Source organism: Sinohyriopsis cumingii, unplaced genomic scaffold, assembly GCF_028554795.1.
Source record: "Sinohyriopsis cumingii isolate HCF-2022 unplaced genomic scaffold, ASM2855479v2 utg000160l, whole genome shotgun sequence".
Lineage (NCBI taxonomy): Eukaryota > Metazoa > Mollusca > Bivalvia > Unionida > Unionidae > Sinohyriopsis > Sinohyriopsis cumingii.
This window is the reverse complement of record NW_028315873.1, coordinates 4,754,488-4,761,280: the sequence shown is the minus strand read 5'-3', so window position 1 is coordinate 4,761,280 and position 6,793 is coordinate 4,754,488.

Sequence of the window (6,793 nt, the reverse complement as noted above, 5' to 3'; positions counted from 1 at the left end):
ACACACACACTTAAAATTACTTCTAGCCGACAACAATAATGCTTATTTTAAGTCAACACAATATATTCATTTTATCGTTTTCTTTATTCACTTTTTTATTAAGTCAAGCGAGCTCAATAAACTTGTTTCTTTCTTGTACGAATGCGACATGGTGAATTCTCTCACTTTGTTTGAAGTTTTCACATACCACGCAGTCATTATAATTCTATTGTTTAATGAAACAGTATGAAAAACCCAAATTTTTCAGTGCTAATACATTAGCCGTATGTATGTTAATATAGAATGGGTCATATATTTCCAAACATATGTCATTCTAACTTAGAAACCACAACCATTACACAGTTAAGGCGTGATATTTTTCAAACAAATACTTATTCAATTCTTCCAGTAGAGTTTACAGTAATGCAGCATACACCGGGGTTTACTCTCAGCAATTATCGTCGATTCGTACTGAGATAGGATTGCGACTGGTGCCATACCTCTACATTTGTGATCAAAACCAACGAACCTTTATCCAGTTCAAACTACTTGTTTTAATTTCAAAATGTCTGGCAACGCGTGACAAAACATCCTAGGGTCAAATTCCAATGTCACCGTTTTGAACGATACACTAACAATCACGTGTACGCCATATCATATTACAGATTTATAGTGAGGGACAAAACTGTAATCATTTCTACGTCTGACAAATATCAGCAAACGCAAACTGTAAATCGAAAATATACCAAATTATGGATATTAATAGATTTTTTAAAAATAGATAGAGCGAAATAATTATAGAACAATTCTCATTAAAAAAATAGATGGCAACATGTGGGAAGTAAAACAAAAGATGGCGTGACTTTAAACCACATGATATGTAACTTGCATATCTATTTCAATTAAATAAATGTATAATTCGAATTCTTTGAATTATGCAGAATGTTTCTCGGGGGGAAGGGTCAAACAAAAAGTACAGACTCACATAAACCGATACTTAAACAAGTGATTATTTTCGTGACACATGATACAATACAAGGGTCATATACATTATGTATATTCTGTGCAGTCTAGACACCTGTACCTTACCTCTTAAATATCTGCTATACAGTAACAATTTTGTTTTGAAATATCACTATTCCCATTGCAAATTAGCCAGTTATTGCACCAATTATATACGTGTGGACATAGCACGTGACCATTGGTAACTAGTGTATCATTCACCAAAATACCCAAAATACCCACAGCTCGCCTAACCAAGTCAGAAAACACGTGCATTGGTATATGCTTACATTTGATATCACAAATATTCGCAACCAAAAGCTGGTAAATTCGCTGCCTCTGTTAATGTTTGACTGTGCTTGTTTCTTCTGCCCTTTTTTGATGACAATTTATCGAAGTACGGGAAGAATATTTCCTAACAGTTAACACAACTTTGAGTAAACACTAAAATTCATATAAAATGTTTTTATTTTGTTTCAGACAATAATTTACAAATAAATTAGAGAAAGCAACCGACGTCATGGGAAATGTAACTCTTCTTTCTATATTACCCACTGCATAGTAAGTATCCAAGATCGAAAAGGACAGATTGACATGATGCAGGCAGGAGATTGAGCAGCTTTTCTTCGATCCGTTCATCGTTCGATCCATCGATCGATCGAGAGAGAGTCTCAAAACTTTGGTTTAATGGTTAGAAATCAAGGTGCTGATCTTGTACAAGGTGGAAATTTAGGTAAAGATGTGCAAAGAGAAGATATTGTATATCTGGCGAAAACCGTAGAGCGAGTGCATGTACAAACATAAATCATTGCATATAAAACTGAGATTCACGTGTCAGTTCAGGAGGTGTACCGTTTATGGATATTGGCAGTGTATCCAGAAACGTGATCAAAGATCTATGCACATTCTGTATATATCTGTTTATATGTTGTCAAGTATGAAATCTTACCTTCTCGTGGGAAATAATTACACCCAATGTCATTCCAATATAAGTTCCCATTATGTATTCTGTGGTCCCGATCTGGTGCCAATATTCGGTTAGATATACATCACGAACACAATTATTTGATAGCGGGATGGTGTCATTGTTAGATCATTGTTAGATCATTGTTAGCTCATTGTTAGATCATTGTTAGATCATTGTTAGATCATTGTTAGCTCATTGTTAGATCATTGTTAGCTCAAATCCATATAAAGGAGATTTTAGCTGCGGGTCCGGCTCCGTTTGAAAATCTATGTTCCTTGATTACAGAAAACAACCGGAATAAAGACAGTTGGTTATATATTTGTATACACATATGCAGGAACCGCTGAAAGGTGCGTGGATTGACATTTTGAAAATTTGTTGCATTAACAGTACCATTGACTGGAAACAAGGACTAAAGCCTCAAAACACTGAAACTTTGATGTATCTCCATATTCAATTTTAAAAACAAAATTTTAAACTCTACACCGTGTTTAAATGTCAACAAATATATGTCATGACCTTAAGTCATTTTGACGGCTAAATTGTTGCCATTGATACTTTTGCATATCAAACTCCAGATTATAATGGCAAGTTGAGATAGACTGGCATCGTTATAGGTTGGATAAAAGAAATTACCTTTCAGCATCTTTTCATGGAGTCAGTCTTATCGTTTAGTTTAAGTCAGAAAAATATTACCTATTTGTTTAAACTTGAAAGCTAATTAAACTCAAACACACTCTCTCTCTCTCTCTCTCTCTCTCTCTCTCTCTCTCTCTCTCTCTCTCTCTTATAACCCAGATGCATTACATTTGAATTGATATTAAAAATCTCTTCAAGCATTCAGAGGACATGTCACTTTTACACACCCACACTCACCCCATATATATAGCTGCGGGTCCGAGTACGAGAGAGAGAGAGAGAGAGAGAGAGAGAGAGAGAAAACAAAACTGAAAGTGATATCTACAGAAGAATACTTGATCATATTATGCAGAATTCACATTTATCACAAATAATACTATAAAACATGTTACATAATTTATAAATCGTGCTCTTTTCTGCTTGCTTTGTATTTGTAATGCTCTTTAATTAATTCTATGTACCTAGACTAAATTATATGCGACCGGTGTTATCACTCTTATTTTCTTGGTTGATGCCAATATACCTGTTTCGCATACAAAATACTTGTACAAACAAATTATAAAATCACCTTTCGGAGAGGTAAATATGCAACCAGGTGTGAAAGACTTATAGTTGTACACAACTTTTGTGACCGCAGAAGAAATATCTGACATAAAAGTATGATAATCAATGTGTGAGAATAACTGCAAATATCAAGTACATTGTACTAAATTCAGGGTAAGACAACATCATGAATATATCCTATGTTTGTAATTGAGAGAGAGAGAGAGAGAGAGAGAGAGAGAGAGAGAGAGAGAGAATAACTGATTATACTGATTTATTCCATGTGATGGCTATTAACATTACACATCCTCCAAATATTTCACCCTAACAATTTGCACCTTATTGAAAGTTAAGCGAACGTTATTTCATTTCCCTGTCATTATTATGCAAACTTGAAAATCTGATTCCATAGAGTGGAGAAAGTTTATAGGTAAAGAGGTGTGAAGACATACAATGTGTATAAACATGCATTGGGTGTAGACGTACAATGTGTGTAGATACACTGTTATGTATATTTAATTTGCATTGTTTGTTAGTTAGATCTTTTTATTTTGCTAGTTTATTATATGCTGACCGCTCCGGTGGCCTAGTGGTTAGAGCGTCCGCCTCGGATGCGGGAGGTCGTGGATTCGATCCCTGGCCGAGTCATACCAAAGACTTACAAAAACGGTACTAACAGCTGCCTCGCTTGGCGCTCAGCATTAAGAGGTTAGTGTTAGGACTGGTCGGCCCGGTGTCAGGATAATGTGACTGGGTGGGACATCATGCTACATGTCTGCGGCATGGTGCCCCAGTGCTAGACATCACTATAAACTGCCACATTGCAGACATCGTAGCGATATGACTGAAAAATTGTTAAAGCTACGTTAAAAATCCAAATCACAACAACAACATCATTATATGCTATTGTAATGTAACATTGTATGCTGGGCTTGACCATGTCCAAAATCAAGTTTATTTTCTACATGACCTGAATATAAGCTTTTTTAAATTTTATTCTGTAAACACCTAATACATACCTAAAATATGTTCTATGTTTATGCGTTCAATATCAGGTTCATTATTAATAGAAACAAATCTGTTTATTTGGGTCTGGGTCTAGGTTATTAAAATTCCCCTACAACGTACCTGGTATACCTGACAATATCCAGGTTATATATTATAATTTAGTAACAGACTTTCTAATAGGAACAAAAATTTTATTTTGTAAGCATGAAGAACTTTCTAGGTTATTTTCCATTACATAATTATTTTAAATAGAAAATGTTAATTGGAACCTGACGACCCGACTGGCTGACAGCGGCACCATCAGGGAAGCCAATTACACATTCTTTTGGCAGGGTAAGCCCTTGGATGAACCTAGGCAGCATGGTGTAGGCTTTGCCGTCAAGAACACGCTAATCGCCTTCATTGAACCTCCATCATCAGGTACTGAGAGAATCCTTGCCCTCCGGCTGTCAACATCCTTAGGCCCGGTCAACATCTTCAGTGTGTACGCCCCAACCCTCTGCTCCACCTACGAGGAGAAAGACAAGTTTTATGAGGCTCTGGATCAGGCAATATCCAGTATCCCCAACAATGAAAGCCTTTACTTACTAGGAGACTTCAATGCTAGAGTGGGAGCTGACCATGAGGTCTGGTCCACCTGTCTCGGCTTTTACGGAAGGGGCAAGATCAACGAGAATGGTCAGCGACTGCTGAAGATGTGCTGCTCCCACAGCCTATGTGTGACCAACACTTTCTTCAAATGCAAGGAGATCCACCAGGTGTCGTGGAGACACCCATGTTCACGCCACTGGCACCAGGTAGACCTCGTCATCACCAGGCGTGCAGAACTGGCCAGTGTCCTCCTTACCCGCAGCTACCACAGTACCGATTGTGACACGGACCATTCCGTCGTGGCCAGCAAGGCGCGAATATTACCCAAGAAGCTGCACCACGCCAAGCAGAAGGGTCACCCACGCATCAACACCTGCTGTGCAAGCAACCCAGAGAAAACACAGCAGTTCATCAGCAAACTGAAGGAAGCCCTCACCAAAGTGACACCTGATGACACCATTGACTCCAAGTGGTCCCATATCCGTGACTCTGTGTACAATTTAGCTATCACAGCTTACGGGAAGAGGGAGCGAAAGAATGTCGACTGGTATGATGCAAACTGGGAGGAGATGGAGCCCGTGACTGAGGCAAAGAGGAAAGCCCTCCTGGCATACAAGGCTGTACCTAGCCCCAGAACACTACAAGCCCTCAGGATTGCAAGGAATAACGCCCAGAAGACCGCCCGCCGCTGTGCCAACACCTACTGGCTGAACCTTTGCAACAGTATACAGACAGCTGCTGACACCGGGGATACAAGAGGAATGTATGAGGGCATCAAAAGGTGACAGGCCCCCCCCCCCAGCTACAAGACCGCCCCCCTCAAGTCCAAGACGGGTGAAGTCATCACAGACCAGGGGAAACAACTGCAGCGATGGGTTGAGCACTATCTCGAACTATATGCAACCCAAAACAATGTCACTGGTACTGCCCTGGACGCCATTCCAGACCTGCCTGTCATGGAGGAGCTAGACACACAGCCCACCCTGGAAGAACTCGGAAAAGCCATCGATTGCCTTGCCTGTGGGAAGGCTTCTGGAAGCGACGGCATTCCGCCTGAAGTCCTCAAGAGCGGAAAACCAGCACTGCTCCAGCCCCTACACACACTCCTCTGCCTTTGCTGGGAACAGGGATACATCCCACAGGACATGCGTGACGCCAACATCGTCACTTTGTACGAAAACAAAGGAGACCGTAGCGACTGCAACAACTATCGGGGCATCTCCCTCCTCAGCATCGTCGGAAAGGCTTTCGCCCGTGTTGCCTTGGCGCGCTTGCAGATCCTAGCCTCCCGCGTCTGCCCAGAGACCCAGTGTGGATTTCGAGCCGGCAGGTCAACTGTAGACATGATCTTCTTGCTACGTCAGCTGCAGGAGAAGTGTCGCGAGCAGCAGATGCCCCTCTACATTGCCTTCATTGACCTGACGAAGGCGTTTGACATGGCTAGTCGGAGTGGACTCTTCAGACTCCTGCAGAAGATCGGCTGCCCCCCCACGTCTGCTTGCTGTCATTATGTCGTTCCACGAGAACATGCACAGCACAGTGTGCTTCAATGGCGCAACATCTGAAGCATTCCCAGTCATTAGCGGAGTCAAACAAGGCTGTGTCCTTGCACCGACACTCTTTGCCATCTTCTTCTCCATGCTTCTCCAGTACGCATTCAAGGACTGCAGCGAGGGAGTGTACATCCATACCAGGGCTGACGGCAAGCTGTTCAACATCGCCCGTCTCCGTGCTAAGACTAAAGTCACAGAGGTACTCATCCGTGAATTGCTCTTTGCCGACGATGCAGCCTTGACATCACACACGGAAGATGGACTTCAGCAGCTGTAATGCCACCTCTCCCATGCATGTAAGGAATTTGGACTGACCATCAGTTTGAAGAAAACGAATGTCATGGCACAGGACACAGACTCCCCTCCCTCTGTCTCCATCGATGGGTACAATTTGGAAGTTGTCGAGAACTTCACATACCTCGGGTCTAACATCTCCAGCTCACTCTCCATTGATTCTGAGGTGGGCGGCAGGATTGCCAAGGCAGCAGCAGTGATGGCCAGACTTAACCAG